We start from the raw sequence: 19,664 nt of genomic DNA, 5'->3' as shown, positions 1-19,664 counted from the left end.
GAGGATTTTTACATAGAGATGCATGAGTAACGTAGTTATAGTATACCTATGAGATTTAGGTTAAGGTCTTCCCTCAGACCTCGGAGTTGACTTGCATGAGTGGTGTGGAGTCGATTATGTGGGATGGTATTTCCGATGATATAGGGTGATATTGCCCGGAGTGAGAGGTCAGACTATTGGCATCTAAGGAATGTGCTTAGGATAAGATGGTAGATGATCACTCACGTCCTAAATTCCTTGAAACCGCAAAGCTTCACCAAGCCATAAGGTGACCAGATTACGACCTTAGGAAGCGTCTCTAAGTCGTTAGAATATGACCAGTACTCCGCCCAACCACCACCCATCGTGTCTATGATGGACATGGGCATGAAGAAATAGATCGTGTTGGACCACGAACCTCTCGGCTAGTGACCGCCCATAGCAAGTCCCCGCTCTCCTCGCCTATCTCATAAGCACTATGCTTATGTGATACTTGGGAAAATATGTTGTTATCCTCGTGGATGACATACTTATTCACCCAATAAGAGTATGAACACCTTAGTCTTCTTGGACGAGCCCCAGGAACGCCAGTCGCTATGCCCCTCGAGAGGAGGTGTTATCTCGAGAAGGTGGGATTCTCGAAGCAACCTCAAGGAAGCGAAAGTCTATCCTACCCAAGACAAGATGATGGACCGCCATGATTGGGAAAACCACGACAATGAAAGAGAAGCAGAAGAAGTCAACCACCAATCATGCGCCGACTACACAAACAATGCCAAGAAGCCTCGACGATTCAAGACGATGAAGCTTTTGAACTGCAAGAGAAATCAGGGAGCTTCTTCTTGGTCCAAACCAAGGACAAGAGTCATGATTGGATCATGTTGAAAACCTGCTAAATGTGATTCACATCTTGCCGAGCCGCATACTTTGGGAGTGGATGATTGGCATATACTCTTGGGTAGCCAGCTCATCCAGAACCCCACACGAACCTCCCGAGATGGTAAGACCTGTTCTGGACTCTGCGTCTCCGATCTTAGACTCAAGGGCGACACCCAACCCATACCCTTTCGCGAGAAGCCTTCGAAAACCGCTACAACACCCTCGAGGATGGATACCACCTGCGACCTTAGCCTGCCTGTGTGAAGGGAGTCGAGGACTTCCCGTCAGCAGGGAGCTATGCGAAGACCTTGACCGTACATTCTAACAAGAGACATCTAGATGTCACTAACCGACATGAGCAACCCCAGGACCAAAACCTAGACGCATTATCTTGCCACGTATTCCAACTTTGGAATGCACTTGCAAGCCAGAACCTTACACGAACATAGTGCACCAAGACCTTGACCCTCACTCAAGCCTAACTTATTGCTAGAACCCGCTCATGGTCACGCAAGGATGTGCGGAGCATTCGAAGTTGTATCATCCAGCACCTCAAGACCCACAACAGCAACATGGGGACGTGAAGACTGCCTCTAGCTTGAGATTTTGTATCTCTCCAACAACTAGCATAGAAATCTCGGGTACAAGATTTTCCTAACGGGGTAAGGTTTGTAACACCCTGTGTTTAACTCTCGTGACAGATTTGAGTTATCTCAAAAATGGGACCAATTAAAAAAATTATGACTGCTTGTGATGTTTGATGTGATGTTTGCTTGCTTGCCTATTGCTTGTGGTTGAGTCCAAAGCTCCTACTGCTCTCCAAACTCAGCTCCTTGACCCAAACCATTTCCTAATGATCATGCCATGTGTTTAGGACAAGAAATTATTTTTACCAATTATTATTTTCACCAAAAAGCATTTCTTTGATTTAAGCCTTCAAAACCCCTGAGTTGGGATTTGTACCATAAGTCCTGAAATTAGGGAAGTTATTTTGCACCAATTACTTTATTTAAAACCCATTATCAAAATTACTTTCCAAAACCACAATATTATTATTTTAAAAGTTATTTTAATATTTTATTTAAATGCGTTCCTGTGAGCCAGAAGTGGTCTCTTATGAAGGAAAGCTATTTTTATTGCTTGCAAAATATTTGTGAAAATTTAGGGAAACTCACTGGACATATATATTCCATGTATATGAGTTTCAACACACGGTCATGTTCAAAACATTGGGAAAAACCCTTCAAAACCATTCCTGCCTACTTTAAGCTTTCGGAATATTTGTATAAGAAATATTCTCAATAAATTCCCCTAAAATTCTAGCATGTCACATATGATATGTTCGATGATCTTGCCAAGTTTCAACTCAATCCAGGTTGATTTGACTCCCCTAATTATTCTAGAACCCTACCTGTCCAGATCCAAATTTGAGCAACTATACATTGCCAAGTGTCTCCAGTTGTGCGCAAATTTGGTACACATGTTCTGATACCCCAATAATGCATCCACACCAAGTTGTGCATCAAGGAGAATAGAAGAACTTGTCCCAAGCCCCTCAAACCCCTCTCTGTTGATTTCTGACATTGGAAAACTTTACATTAGAAAGTTTCTCCAATTGATCCCAAAATTTTGAGCATGATTTAATGCTCCAATAATGCCCCCACACCAAATATTGGATTTGTGGGAATTGATTTGAATAGTTTTGTAAGCAGAAGGCCATTTCTGCCCATTTGATGGGATTTCCAAGTGTACATTGGAAACCCTGTCCACCAAATCCCAAATTTGGTGTGCAGGCTTATTTTTATATATTATGAGATCCTGTCGAGTTTCATATTGATTGAAGTCCATCTGATAGCCCTAACACACGTCAAACAGCTTGTGCACACTCACCAAAGTGGCTTCTTTGTCCCCTCCGACATTTACCCTTGAGCTTAAACTTTTACCATAGCTCTTTATAGTTACCTTTTACCACCAGTAGCTTTGCCATGGCCTCTGGTCAATTATTGGAGGGAGACCCCTTGTAGCTACCCTTCATTTTCACCATGGCAGCACCTTTTTACCTCTCCTCCTATACTTCTACTTAATCCAAAGCCCCCACATTCTTCCAGGGCATCTCTAATATGTGAGTGCATCATTTCGAGCCAAGAGATGGAATGTTCATGTAGCAAAAATGAGCAGCACATCTACAAGTTGATTTCTGGCGGAATTGTAGCTTTGTAGACCAAGTACTAGCTACCCTCCTTTACTTGAGCTCAAACTTGGCAGTGTTGTAGTCCTTGCATAGCTAACACTGCCAGACATTGACTTTCCCCAAGACTGTTGTTAGCTCTAAGTTTGTTGTTGCAAACTTAACCTCAGTCAAAACCCCACTTAACCAACTCCACTAGAGACCAAACTCCTCAGTCACACCCCAGCTAGCATGCCCCACACCCCAGACACCTTTGACTGGTCAAGGTGCTGTTTTAGGCATGGGTGGCCATGGTGACCACCACCCTGGCATTCAAAAATCGAGCTCTGCACCTTAACCTTGCCCCACAGCTCGAATCAGATAGCCACAACTTCTCTCAGCATGTCACAGCCACTCCTTTTAACCGTTCCAAGCGCTCCACAAAATTGGCTATCCTGCAAATGCCCCAGGGACGCGTGTCCTCCCCCATGCCAGGGAGCACCTAGAGCTCCCGAGCTCTCCCTTCGGCTGCCTCTCCATTTGAATCTCTCCCCGAGCGTCTCTCGGCCATATGCTTCCCCCTCCACCTCCAGCAAGCCCAGGAAACTAGCACCTCCTCCTCTGGAGCTCTCCATCGCCGGCAATAGCTGAAGTGACGCCTCGCCCATGCTTGAATCCGATCATCCCTAAGCTTCCCCAGCCTCCTCTCTCTCCCTAAAGAATCCAGTGGCACCTCCGAACCCCACAACTCCTTCCCCCTCTTTCCTATCCCCTTCGGGTGGCCGGGGCGCCGCTCCCCACGGTTGCCATCGCCGGCCTCCACGGCGGCAGAGACCTACGTGCCTTCCTGCAGAGGGAGTCAACGCAGGTGGGTGCGGTGGGGCTCCTCGAGACTACCGGCGGTTGGTGCGCCATCGGGGGATGGCTGGAACAGTCGGGGGGCAGCGCTAGCTCCGGCCTGCTCTGCCTCCCTCGCTCCCTCGGCTTGTGTGGGAGGAGGAAGACACTCCTACAGGCAGGCCCCCCCTCTCGGTGAGCCAAGGGTCGGGCCTGGCCTTTATAAGTGGAGGCGATTCACTCTAGGTGCGCCTTCCTCCACAGCAAACGTACTCTGGGGAGTACGCCTTCGGCACAGCTGCTCCCTGGCCAGGCCGAGCCAACGGGCCAGCCCAACTCCTTCCGAGCGCCGACGGGCGCAGGATAGCCACTGAGATTGATCCCTTCTATTTTTTCTTTATGCAGAACTTCAAAATTCTATAAAAAAATCATATGAGCCCCAAATTTGATGATTCAAAATCCTGCACATTCTTACAATAAAGAGCTATCCAAAGATGTGCTTTGCACATTTTTCCAAACAACATTTCTATTGTATCATTATTCAAATACAGATTTTGAATACTCGTAGCCTCACCTTGCAAAATCTGTACATGATTCAAACCAACTCCAAATGGAGTGATTCCAAATTCGAGAGTCTTTTAATATCATATCCTATTTTTTAATCCTTGGTCAACATTTTTGTATGACTTTTTTTGTAATAAATAAAAGGCTCCCTTTTGCTATTTATGCAATGTTAGAAAATCCCTAGTATATTCGTATCAACTCCATATCCAGTGTAACAACTTCCTAAATATTTCTAAAATTATGCTCTCTTAAATGAGTGCCTCGACTCGTTTTTATCATGATATTTTCTATAGGCTTCTTTAAAGATCACCTATTCCTCCTTTCATCCATTCAAAATCCCTGGTAATCCAAATCTCCTATGGCAAGCTTCAGGTATATTTCTTATGACCAGAGAGGTGCAAGAAAAATAAAACTTCCATTTATATAAAAAATGTACTTCTTCCTGTTGCCTAGATAACGGTGTTTTTTCGGATGATAGTACTTGGAGTTGGACCAGAAGACCGCGACGACCCCGAGAACTTATCAGAGCAAAGGCAAGCAGCCCTTTGACCATGTTTCAGCAAAATATTATTTGCATGCTAGTAGAGGAATTATTCCCGTTGCATATGATCATACGTATTCGATAAATCGTCGGTATGATGTTACCGATGGCTCCTCCGGAGCACTTGCAATTGAGCATGATCCTACCACCTATGAGAGTCACGCTAATATCATGCTGACAAGTAGAGCTAAGCATAGTAGAAGCATGAGCACAATGATGGTAAATATCAAAGGTTTATGAAAACCCTGTCGGGTGCCACTAATTCCCGAGGGTGATGATGAGTTAGGTGGCCACTTGTGAAGAAGTGGTGCACCGGGTATATTTTGGTGTGAGTGGTTTCGGAAACATGATTAGATTTATGATGTGTCGATCGTGCCAACCTTACATGTGCGACCATGTTAGCTCTTTATGGAACGGGGCTTTGTTGATTACTTTGGTCGGTGCTAGCAAAGAGCCACATTACTAGTGGCGGGAGTGATATGTGGTCAATCTCGTGATGGGGTCGTACCAGGTAGGTCGACTATGCTATTTTTACGTGTTCCGGGCACACCGTTGGTCCCCGCATGGATGATATTGTCTAGATTTGGTGCACGTAAGACGTACATCATGTGGGTTGGGTACCAATCGAGTGGAACTCTTTGTCTAGTATCGTCAGGGAAAAGGCATTGATTGGGTACTCACCTTGGGTATGTTATATACCGCGAGTCGTGGATGACACGGAAGTTTCTTGGATCTCATGGGTACAATGTACAACCTCTTCATAGTGTAAAACTATTCGAATAACTGTGTCCATGGTCAAGGACAGTTGGGTAATCTTGCTTAAACTACGCCGAGTCGTTTCCGCATAAACCAAGTGTTTGTGTGTGTTCAAGGAGTTACGTGAAAGAATTGATATGAACAAGTTTGGAGACTTGGCATATCGGGTGAATCCAAAGTGTTCAGCCCTCAACATATATGTTGATATCTGTAACCTGTTCTTTGAATACCATCTAGCTTATGATGCATATCCACACCCATCTATGATCATGTTTATTTACCTTCAAAGCTTACTTTCTGCAAATGTTGCATATCCCTTATTATCATACCAACTGCATTCTCCACATCATGGGATGTTTGCGAGAACATTCCAAGTAATCATTGGCTTGCCACTCGTTATTTCATTGACCAGGTATGAGAGATCAGGATATGGTGAAGAGTAACTTGGTGACGTTCTTGCGAGCTAGAACGCTTCCCAGTCAGAATGCGTGTAGGTTAAGGCTGATGGCATGGGTTCACGCTTTCGACCAATATTTCCGCTAGTGGTCAAGTTTGGTGTGTTGGCCCTGAAGGCCCTATATATGTAAGACTTTACCGCAATGGTCATTTATTGTAACAAACAGTATGTATGCATGTAAGACTCTTGTTAATCAGTTTCTGCGTGTTTGGTGAGCATTGATCTCTAGGATCACTGAGCATGTTCATTTGGCGATCTCGACTCACAGGTTGGGGTACCCACAGATCTCCTCGGCTTCCTATTGGAAGACTTCAACCTCAAGATAGCCCAAAGTATCCTCAAATCCCTCGCACAAAGCGCTCGAGAAAGGTAAAACAAGTCCAGCAAGGACGCCCGACATGTTGACGATCCCGATAGGAGCCGCATATCTCGTTCTCAAACGAATAAGCACAACCTACGGTGGCCTGATAGAAATCTCCTGAGTTGCCCCGGGTTGGCCCCGCAAATGGCTCTAGTTTGGACCAGCACCAGCAGCACTGGCCCCCTTGTATTACATCGAATTACTCCTCGGGTTCATGATGCCCCATGCTTTTTAACAGTAATGTTTATTATTATGTTGGGCAAGTATAGTGCCAATGTTGGGCCTTGCCAGACGAGTTTTATCCCTAATCGAAAACCTAAGGGGTCCCCATAACAACCTCAGGCATGTTAGGAGCACTCATTTATGGAACATATCACCGGTAGCTGAAACTAAGGCAACAAAGGTGGAACAAAATACCAGGCTAGAAAGCCAAGACTTCCACCTTTTACCAAGTATATAGGTGCAATAATTAATTAGCAATAATATGGTGATATAACAAGGAACTCATGTTGGCACATGGAAGCTACTGCACCTACAACTAGCAAGGGTAACCAAAGGCTGAGCAAGCGGTAATTTAGCCAAACAGTGGTTTGCTGGGTTGTGGAAAGGTTAGAGGTTTTTCATGGCAATGTTCGGAGGCTTATTTAACAGGTGGTAGGCAGCGAGACATAGCGAAAGAAACGAGACAACTAGCATGGCAATGATAGTAATGGTATCTAGGGAAATGATCATCTTGCCTGTGATCCTGCTTGGAAGAAGAACATATCTGTGAAGCAGACGAATCAATGTACTCGAATGGATCCTCACACTCCGAAGCGGTTCGGAATTCAATGAAGAAGAAACAATCCGGAACAACAATTGACACACAACAACAACACCACAAAAGCACAATATGATGCACAACACATATGATGCATGACCGGTTTAATTATGCAGGACACGACATGGAATTTCACAACAATCAAACACTACACATTAAGTGAAGCAACGTAACTTCACATTTGAATTATTTCGTTCACTCCATTTTAGGTACACGACAATATTAAATGTTGTTAATCATGGCAAGAGGTGAAGCGTAATTAAACTACCTATCTAGGCATGCTAAATGAGGTTGGAACCAACTTATAGCATCTCCGAAATGACCCCATATGTTAAATTAGAAATCTGTCAAAATATGAATTGACATGTTTTAATATTTTTTTAACAGCACAATAAAGGGCTTCACGTGATTCTACACGTCATTTTGGTCCATTTACATATAGAGATCATCTCCAACGGAGTTACGGTTCAAAAGATATGATCATCGGAAGATTATATGCATGAATGCAATATGTATGCAAATGACAGCCACAAGCATTCCAAACCGTGAAGGCAGCAAGATATTATGAAACTACACGAGATTCTAAGCAAGTTTCAAGTATGAAACGTTCAACAATTACAAGTAATGCAAGAAATAGCTACAATCTGCCAAAAACATCAACATGGTATTTTGTACACCCCAAAACAACAAGCTACAAGATTTTAAAATGCTCAAACAAGGCATGAGGCAGTAGTGGTAAAGATGCAAAATAACCCTCTATCAATGGCAAGTAGCATAGATCATGGATCATTAGTAAAAGAACTCACAAAATGGCAAGTTGCACAGAGTTTCAGACTTAGTGAATATATCAGTTTTGATAGTGCGGTTTTTAATCAGATGGCATATTGGCAGCAATAAAACTATATGCCACAAGACATAGAATGGCATCAAACTTAACATCATGCCAGGTTATCTTAATCACTACCACTAACTCCATTGCACCAACCCCAAAGTTGTTGTAGATCACTAGTAAAACACATGGCAAGACAACAACGTAATATTACAGATTTCAGACTTAGAAATATTTCAGCATCTCAAATCAGCACTATTTTCTAGCAAGTTGGCAACAAGAAAAGAACACCTAAACATGGATTTATATGGGAACCAAAATTATAGGGGGCTAGCATACATGTCCAAGAGTGTATCTCATGTTGACAAGTAAATCATATCATGCATGGATTTAATCACACAAAATAAACAAAAGGGCATCATGGCATAATATCATGCATGCTAAACTGCTCAAAAGAAAAATAAATGCACATTTAAATTCTATGGATTTTTCTACCCCGAAAACATATATAATACGTAGTTTTTGAAATAAAACTAATGCCACCACATATATGTGAGAATGTGACATAAACCCGAGTTAGCAAACTATTAATGCCACCTACTTGAAAATAGCAAGACAATTATTTGTAATATGCATGGCAAGGGGTTGCAAACAACATGTACATTTTACATACATGGTTTGAGCAATCAGATGCATGCTTAAATAGCTACAGAATTAATCACCCTAATAAAACATCATGCAAATCTATGCGAAGGGCAGGTCAAACAGTTTTAAATATGCATGCAAGTTTTAACATATTAATGTACATGAAATTCTACACATTTTACATATATAAATATTTCTGTCCGACGCAGGGTTTACAAGATACAGGCATTTTAAAATTCGGTAATTTCTGAAATTATTTAGGTTCTCATAATTGATAAAAATCGCATGTTGAAAAAATGATTCAGGCCAAATCTGTGCGAGCGCAGCATAGCAAGACGTTGCCTTGGGCACAAAAATAGAGGGGTCGGGTGCTGGGTCACCTTGGGCCACACGGGCCGGTCGGTGGAGCGGGTAGAGGCCGCTGGAGGCTGGGCTGACCAGGAGGAAGATGGGTCGAGGGCAGGCGGAGGGAGGCCGGTTGGGCGAGCGTGGACCTGGTGCGGCCCACGGGACACACGCTGTTGGGCCACTACGGTCAACATGCGGGAGGCTCGTCCTCCACCTCGCTCCTGGAGTAGAGGCACGACGACGGAGGAGCCACTCCAGCGAGGGGGCTAAGGGATAGTCGGGGCTCCGAAGAGTTTCAGGACCAACGGATTCGGATGCAGGGCCCTTCCCGAAGGCGGCGGATCGAGGCGGTGCCCCGACGAGCATATCGGTTGGCGGCACTGCAACGGGAAAGAGATATTGAAAGGGGTTTGGGCAAAGGAGAGAGGAGGAAGAAGGTGTAGCATTGGGGTGGTGGCGCTCATCTGCTCGGGCCCTGCCACCAGAGCTGCATAGGCGAGTTGGCGGCGTGGTGGTCCGACAAGGCTGCCTCGAGGGGTAGCGCGCGGGATCGAGGGCTCCTCCCTTGGACCGGTTTCACGCGCGGGGAGCAGCTGCGAGCTGCGGCGGCGCGGTTCGGGGCTGAGGCGGGCCTTAGATGGGTCTGGCGGGCCTGCTCGAGGTGGGAGGCGGATAAGGCCGTGGGTGGCGGTGGATAGGGTTTTGGGAGCACGGATCTCAAGGAGAGAGTGGTGTGGGTGTCTATTTATAGACAAGGGGCTAGGGTAAAATGTTTTGCACCGTTTTTGGGCCATCGGGTCTTGATCGGACGGTCCGAAATGGAGTGTAGGCTCTGTGGATGGTGTTGGGCTATGTAGAATAGGCTAGGTGGGGAAGACAGGGTGGTTTGCAGCCTGACACAATGTTTTAAACACTGAAAAATGTCTATCGATAAACCGACGATGATGCCACTACGGTCGACCGTTTGGGTATCAAACGAACTCGGATTGTGACAAAATTTGTTAGGCGGCCTACATACATTAAAATAAGACATACATCAAGTTTTAACCCAATCCGAGAATTTTTTATACACACTTTTAAAAACAATATTTTCAACGATGTCGCGGGTGTGTGTGTGTGGGTGGTTGGTCTCCAAATGGTTAATGACGAAAACGGAGAGAACCCGCAACTAACAACAGATGCAAGTCTTGAAGACTGAGGGCAACGGAGTGCCGATGCAATGCGGATGATGTGGATGATGCGATGATGAATGCGAGAAACAAAATAATAAATTGTGACAACGTAATAAAAGGGGAATCTTCTGGAGTGTCAGTCTCGGTCTGTTACAACTCTCCTACACTAACAAGAGATCTCGCCCCGAGATCTAGGAATGAAAAGGGGAACAGGATAACAGAAGAAAAATATAAAACTTAGTCACTTCTTTGACAAGTGAGTGAAACCAATGAATCTTGAAGGCTTCAAAGATATGAAGAATGATATGAGAAACAAGCAAGAATTCAAACAGAATTCCGGCAGCACTTCGGTAGGAAAGATGGCAAAATTTGATAAGATGGAAAGATCTTGAGAAGATACACAAGAGACCAACTAAATTGATATGCCAGGAAAGAACATGAAAGAAGACCAAACACTCCGGTTAAATGAATAAGAAAGGAAAGAACATGATATTGATAAAACTAGATAATGGATAAAAGACAGCAACATCACAAAAACTCTGGAACAAGAAAATAGAAACTAGATCATTAGGAAGAAAGAGTGGAGAAGAAAATAAAACCATCTATGACATTTGTATTTGGAAAGCATCCTTGCAAGAAGAATTGAAAGCAGTTGTTGGAAAACCAACAACGAAAAGAACAAGCTTGTTTTGGGCTTATGGAAACCATTTCAAAATAATGAGGTGACAACCAGCCACTAAACGAGACAACGATTGCTTAAGAACAACAAGATATGCAAAACAATTTCACCAATAGGATACATTGATAACTTGGATCAACGATAGTGACCATAATAGCTACGATACTTAGGAAAAGCTTTAGGTGAAATCCCAACCAAGATACTTCAATGAAAAAATCATGGGTTGAAAATATCTCATCATCAAAGAATTGGTGGGATTAAATATCCCTTTCTTGAAATAAATTCTCTTGGAGACTCCATGAATCAATAATGTTATAATACCATTTTAAAGACAAGGGAGAAAGAATTGCACTTTGAAATGCAAGATAAGAATACTTAAGGTTCTCCAACAAGAATCTTGAAGAACACCTTGAGAATGAATTAAATATTGAACAAACCACCATATTATTATGACCTTGCATAGATTTAGATGAAGCTTCATGAAGAGATGCTTGAGAAAACTTTGAACTCCGAAAAAAGAAGATGAACAACATAGAATAGAAAATTGATATCATGAGCCATTTCAGAAGAACAATTGAAATCACTTTGATGAAACAAGAATAAAAATTATGTGATGCTCATCCTTCATGAATTTAAATTGATAACAAGCAACGGATTTAGCATACTACTTATTCTTCTTAAAATACAAAAGAGCGATAGATAAGGCACACACTTCAAGAATTCTTGGAAGAAACACCGGTGAAAATTTGGAATGGAAGAGGATAATACAAATAAATTGCTCTATCTGAGGACAAAGAGAGCATGATTCAATTACAGAATGCTTGAACAAGCCACCGTTAAGTCTTTCACAAACAAATGGGGATGCCAAGAATGAATGGAGATGCATGAGAATGAAAGGATCGCAATCCACCTAAGAGAGCACTTGAACAGGGCACCAGAATAATTGAGATACGAATGAAGAGACAACGATTGAGAAGAATTTGAGAATGAAAGCTGAAAGCTGCGAACGAAAAATCTTTTGAAATGATGGCCTTTGGAGGATCAACAAATGAAAACAAACTGAAATACATCGGTTAGGTATGGAAGGAATTGCTCATGATCGAAAACAATTAGAAAGAACGACACCAAGGTGATATGACAATTGACCAAAAGAACAGAGAAAGATTAAGAGGAACCACTTCTTCCGTCTTCAATGCAGAGAATGATAGCAAGAAGAACCATGACAAATTACTGAGACACTCTGGAATAATGAAGAAAGAGAGGTTGAGCTAACAAATAAAATTGTTTTAACGATCTTGGAGAAGGGATATGATTGATGAAATCCATACTTATGTCACACTTGAAAATAATTAGTGGTCTCCTGGAAAGATTACAAAAGCCAGATAAGATCGTGGGAAAGAAAATGTGGGTTATGGGCCCACTCAAAAGAAACCACTGTTGAAAAAATTGATTAGACAAGAGAGATTGCACCGGTGCAAATGAAAACTTGATGAGGTGAGAACCTTGAAATAATTGAAAGGATTGAATGAAAACACAAATCTTCTGAGACATCTTCAACACTCCGGATACAACAGAGATGGATGAATGACTAGAGAGGCTTGAATGGGAATTTCCAACACAAAATCATTAGAGGAAGAAAAGAATATTATGAACACTGAAAGCTTGAATTGAATCCACCGGGAAGAAAAAACAAGAATACAGAATGATGAACTAGCTACTCCTGAGAATCTTCATAATGAATCACCGGATGGAATATAGAAGAGAAGATAGGAGAAGCATCATGAAAAGAAATGCATTTAGCTGAGAATTAAATCATTGAAGGAAATGGGTGGGAGGGCGGGAAAAACAAAGGCAACTTGGGAAACATAAGACAAACTCCGAAAGAAATGAGGGATTGATCTTGTAGACATTGAAAAGGATTGAATTGATTCGAAGAGAAGCACACCAGTTGAAAAGGAATTGACATGACGACCCCGTTTTGACAAGAATTGATAAGACAACTTGATTGAGCAAAACAATTAATTAGTACTCTCACAGAAATATGAGAACGCCTCTTGGAAGATATGAATTTACCACTTCTCATTGAAGCAACTCGAATTACCACGGTCCAACAAAACAAAAGATGCAACTTACGAAACAAGCCAGAACAAATTCATGATGTAGATTTCGTCCGATACTTTCACGGTAAGGTTCGCACGGGCTCTATCCTATAGTAGCCATCATGTACAAGGCAGTGCACACGACATACGAAGCGTCCCTGAGTCGTAGCAAGCTACAAGTACTATTTAAGACACAAGAGAACAGATGTAAGACGTCCGTGAACAAACACATCCACTAGATGTCGAACCCCGATCTCACATCATGCATCTGTTGGAAGATTGTCCTATAAGTAACTACTTGAATTCCCACCTAAGAACTCCCAAAAAAATTTGGTCATGCAATCTGGTCCACGGATACAAGGAGTAAAATCCATTACTCAACTCCTAGCAATAACACTACCCGTCTAGCGTATCACATCCGTCAACACATAACCAGAGATCTTAGAAACCCATCTATCTCAGACCCTCGAAAACACAACGATACTAAGTATGGCAGTACATCCGGACGCTCTCCACCAGTATTGGAGATGACAGACTCCTCTCGCGACTACTAGTATTGAAGAAAATTCGAACATCCTCCGTCCCGGGAGACTAAGAAATCTGAACGATAACAATGTGATCAAGAATCCGTTGGAGCTCAACTCCCCGGAAGAAATCAAGTCAGACAGGAGGCACCAAGTCAGAACTCCATCACATCGACATCATATGGATTCCAAAAATATCCGCGTGATCGTAAAAACTTTTGAGTGAGAAAAGAAGTAGAATTAAAATTATTACGTCAAGATTCCTCACCAGAGCATAGAAGAGGAGAAAAAAGAATCCTACTCTCCGATATATAACTAGACTCAAAGCAACTTTTCACTAGACTCGACTCGGCAAAGTTCCATTAATCAAGGGGGATACTAGGTTGGTACAACTCTCATACCAACTTGTAACGCCCAAGATGCGATCCTATCCTTATTTTGGCATGAGGGCCTCGACAGGGATAGAAGCGCATCTCGTCGTTTCCCAAGAATGGTTATCGTTACAAGTACATGTACTAAAAAGATGAGTATAAGTAGTTGTCTTACACTGGCCACAAGCTATATCAAGATCACATCAATACGACAACATAATCAATCATCATGAAGAAGAGCAGGGTCCGGTTATGGACAAAAAACAAACGATAAAAGAACGATGTCCATCCTTGCTATCCCAGGCAGTCGGCCTGGAACCCATCCTAGATCGAAGACGAAGAAGAAGAAGAAACTCCAAATAGAACAATCATCGCGCTCACGTCAAAGTATCGCTTTACCTGTACGTGCAACTGTTGTTGTAGTAATCTGTGAGACATAGGGACTCAACAATCTCATTTCCAAAGGTATCAAGACTAGCAAAGCTTAATGGGTGAGGTATGGTTAAGTGGTGAGGCTGGAGCAAGCGACTAAGCATTTATTTGAGGTGGTTAACTTACGAGTACAAGAATAAGAGGGGATGATCTAGGCATATCAGACATGAACTAATAATGATCAAATGAATAATCTTGAACCCTACTTACGTCAGACATAACCACGTCGTGTCCTTGATCGGAGAAGGAGCTCACGAAACAGACAGTCATGGTTACACACTCAGTTGGCAAGTTATTTAATTAAGTTTACTTCAAGTTTTCTAGAACCGGTTGTTAAACAAAATTTCCAAGTTTGCCACATAACCGCGGGCACGGCTTTTCGAAATATTTAACCTTGCAGGGATTCTCCAACTAGACCATCACAAACTACCACACGCTGCAACGGAATAACCTCGAGCAGGGAAACCCCGTGATCTCCTCGGTTTCCAATTCGAAAACCTCAACCTCGAGATAGCCCAAAGTATACTCGGAATTGCTTGCACAAGATGCTCGAGAATGGTAAAACAACTCCAGCCAGGCCGCCCGGCGTGTCTACGATCCCGATAGGAGTCGCGTATCTTGTTCTCAGGACACAACGGATAAGCGCAACATATGGTGGCTTGATAAAAATCTCCTGAGTTGCCCCGGGTTGGCCCCACAAACGACTCTAGTTTGGACCAGCACCAGCAACACTGCCCCCATGTATTATGTTAAATTACTCCTCAGGTTCATGGCGTCCTATGCTTTTAACGGTATTCGGTATTATTATGTTGGGAAAATATAGTACCAATATAGGGCCTTGCCAGACGAGTTTTACCCCAAAACGAAAATCTAGGGTGTCCCCATAACAACCCCAAGCATGTTTGGAGCTCTCATTTATGGAACATAACATTAGTAGCTGAAACTAAGGCATCAAAGGCGGAACAAAACACCAGGCTAGAAGGCCAAGCTTTCCACCTTTTACCAAGTATATAGGTGCATTAATTAATTAGCAATAATATGGTGATATAACAATGAACCATGTTGGCACATCGAAGCAACTACACCTACAACTAGCAACACTAACAAATGACTGAGGAAGCGGTAACGTAGCCGAATAGTGGTTTGCCGGGTTGTGCAAAGGTTAGAGGTTTTTGTGGCGATGTTGGGAGGCTTATTTAACAGGTGGTAGGCAGCGAGACATAGTGAAAGAAATGAGACAACTAGCATGGCAATGATAGTATTGGTATCTAGGGAAATGATCATCTTGCCTGTGATCCTGCTTGGAAGAAGAACGAATTCGTGAAGAAAACGAACCAATGTAGTCGAACGGATCCTGTCATGGTTTTGTCACGGCAGATGTCCTTGTGAAAGGACGTAGTGTAGGAGCCATCTTACCTTGGTGGCGACTCAAAGGGGGTGAGCGGAAGCGAGACTCAGATTTACCCAGGTTCGACCCCTCATGTGGAGGTAAAAGCCTACGTCCTGCTTTGTGTATATTGATTGTGGATTCGATTACAAGGAGGGCGTGACTCGCCTGATGCTCTCAATGATTTCTAACTTGACCTATCTGCCCCAGAGACTCGCCGTTATATACAAGTCGAGGCCCTAGGGTTTACAAAAGTCCTAGCCATGTTACAAATCATGGACGTCCATATCTCTAAGTCGCCGTGTTTGCGAAGCCAGGAAACCTCCTTGGTGACTTTCTCATGGGCCCTGGCAGCCTTCTGAAGAATATCTGTCAATACGCCTCTGGCCTGGGCCGAGGCTCACTAACCATGTATGTATGAGTCACCGCTTTCCAGACCCGGCCCAATTAGGGCGGGTCACACCGTATGTAATATCCCCAACAGATCCTCACACTACGAAGCGGCTCTGAACTCTATCAAGAAGAAACAATCCGCAACAACATTCAACACACGGTAACACCACAACAAAAGCACGGTATGATGCACACCACATATGATGCATGTCCAATTTAATTATGCACGGCACGGCATGGCAATTCACAAGAATCAAACACTACACATTAAGTGAAGCAATGAAACTTCACATTTGAATTACTTGGTTCACAACCATTTAGGTACGTGACAATATTAAATGTTTTTAAACATGGCAAGAGGTGAAGTGTAATTAAACTACCTATCTAGGCATATTAAATGAGGTCGGAAACAACTTATAGCATCTCCGAAATGACCCCATATGTCAAATTAGAAATCTATCCAGATCTGAACTAACACGTTTTAATATTTGTTAAACAACAGAGTTAAATGGTTCACGTGATTCTACACGTCGTTCTAGTCCATTTACATATAGAGATCATCTCCAACGGAGTTACGTTCAAAAGATATGATTATTGCAAGATTATATGCATGAATGCAACATGTATGCCAACGACAGCCACAAGCATTCCAAACCATGAAGACAGGAGGATATTATGAAACTACATGATATTCTAAACAAGTTTCATATATGACACGTTCAACAATTACAAGCAACGCAAGAAATAGCTACACTCTATCAAAAACAGCAACATGGCATTTTGTACACCCCAAAACACACAAGCTACATGATTCTAAAATGCTCAAACAAGGCACGAGGCAGTAGTGTTCAAGATGAAAAATAACCCTCTACCAATGGCAATTAGCATGGTAGCATGGATCACTAGTAAAAGAACTCAAAAATGGCAAGTTACACAGTTTGAGACTTAGTGAAATTATCAGTTTTGACAGTGCAATTTTTAACCAGATTCCATATTGGCAGCAGTAAACCTATATGCTACATGCCATAGAATGGCATCAAACTTACCAGAATGCTAGAGAATCTTAATCACTACAACTAACTCCATTGCACCAACTCTAAAGGGGTTGTAGATCACTAGTAAAACACATGGAAAGACAACAACAAAATATTACAGATTTCAGACTTAGAAATATTACAACATCTCAAATCAGCACTATTTTCTAGCAAGTTGGCAACAAGAAAAGAACACCTAAACTTGGATTTCTATAGGAACCAAAATTACCAAGGGCTAGCATACATGTCCAATATCATATCTCATGTTGACAAGTTAATCATATCATGCATGGATTTAGTCACACAAAATAAACAAAAGTGCATCATGGCAAAATATCATGTACGCTAAGTTGCTCAAAAGACAAAACTAAATGCACAGTTAAATTATATGGATTTTTCTACCTGAAAACATATATAATATGTGGGTTTTGAAATAAAACTAATGCCGCCACATATATGCGAGAATGTGACATAAACCCGACTTAGCAAACTATTTATTCCACCTACATGAAAATAGCCACACAGTTATTTCTAATATGCATGGCAAGGTGTTGCAAACAACATGAACATTTTACATACATGATTTGAGCAATCGGATGCATGCTTAAATAGCTACGGAATTAATCACCCTAATCAACTAGGACACATATCTATCGAAACAACAGGTCAAACAGTTTTAAATATGCATGCAAGTTGGAAAATATTAAACTACACAAAATTTTACACGTTTACATGTATAAATTATTCCTATACGACGCATGATTTAAAAGATATGGGCATTTTCAAATTTGGCAATTTCTAAAATTATTAAGGTCCGCAAAATTGATAAAAATTGCATGTAAAAAAACGATTCGGGCCGAATCTGTGCGAGCGCAGCATAGCAAGACGTTGCCTAGGGCAGGCAATAGAGGGTCAGGTGTTGGCTCACCTTGGGCCACACGAGCCGGTCGGTGGAGCGGGGAGAGGCCGCTGGAGGCTGGGCTTGCCGGGAGGAAGATGGGCCGAGGGCAAGCAGAGGGAGGCTGGATGGGCGAGCTTGGTCCTGGCGCAGCCCACGGGACACACGTGGCTGGGCCACGACGATCAACATGCGGGAGGCTTGTCCTCCACCTCGCTCCCGCAGCACAGGCACGTCGACGGGGGAGCCACACCAGTGAGGGGGCTCAGGGACGACAGGGGCTCCGGGGAGGTTCAGGACCAACGGATCCGGAGGTGGGGATCCCATTCCTGACGGCGGTCACTCGATGCAGTGCCCGGGCGAGCAGATTGGCCGACGATGCTGCAAGGGGAAAGAGAGATCGCACGGGGTTAGGGCAGAGGAGAGAGGAGGAAGAAGGAGCAGCGTTGGGGCGGTGGTGCTCATCTGCTCGGGCCCTGCCACTCGAGTTGCACATGCCAGTTGGCAGCGCGGTGATCCGACGAGGCCACCTCGGGCGGCGACGCGCTGGATCGAGGGGCTCCTCCCCTCGAGCGGTTGCACGCGCGTGGAGCACCTGGGAGCTGCAGCCGCGCGGTTCGGCCCCGGTTGCGGACCTCGGACTGGCCTGGCGGGACCGCTCGAGATGGGAGGCGGCTGAGGCTGTTGGTGGTGGCGGCTAGGGTTTTGGGAGCACGGATCTCGATAAGAGGGTGGTGTGGTTGTATTTTCATAGACAAGGGGCTAGGGTTAGCAGTTTTGCACTGTTTTCGGGCCGTCGGATCTCGATTGGTCGGTCCAAAACGGAGAGGTTGGCTCGACAGATGGTGTTGGGCTATGTAGAATAGGTTTGGTGGGGAAGAGATGGAGGTTTGCGGCCTGGAAAAATATTTTAAACGCCAAAAAACATCCAACGATAAACCGACGATGGTGCCTCTATGGTCGACCATTTAGGTATCAAACAAACTCTGATTGTGATGAAATTTGGCAGGTGGCCGGCCTACATTATAATAAGACCGCAAGCCAAGTTTCAACCCAATCCGAGAATGTTTTATACAAACTTTTAAAAACACTATTTTCAACGATGCCGCGGGCGTGTGTGTGTGTGCGGTTGGTCTCAAAACGGTCAACGATGAAAATGAAGAGAATCGGCAACTAACAACGGATGTAATTATTGAAAACTGCGGGCAACCGAGTCCCGATGCAATGCGGATGATACGAATGACGCGATGATGAATGCGACAAACAAAATAATAACACGGTGACAACGAAATAAAAGGGGAATCTTCTGGAGCGTCGGTCTCTTGGAAAGGGAAGGGAAGCCTAGGCGGAGGAGGCGATGTCTTCGTCGTGTCCATCAAGGGCCCCAACTTCAGGGCTACTGCTCGCTTCGGGGGTCTCAGCCCGGACGAACAGATCCACTAGGGACTCCACGTGCTCCAACACCTCATCCTTGAGGGGGGCCCTGGAGGTC

Source organism: Hordeum vulgare, chromosome 6H (assembly GCF_904849725.1).
Source record: "Hordeum vulgare subsp. vulgare chromosome 6H, MorexV3_pseudomolecules_assembly, whole genome shotgun sequence".
Lineage (NCBI taxonomy): Eukaryota > Viridiplantae > Streptophyta > Magnoliopsida > Poales > Poaceae > Hordeum > Hordeum vulgare.
Note: the sequence above shows the minus strand (reverse complement) of the source record.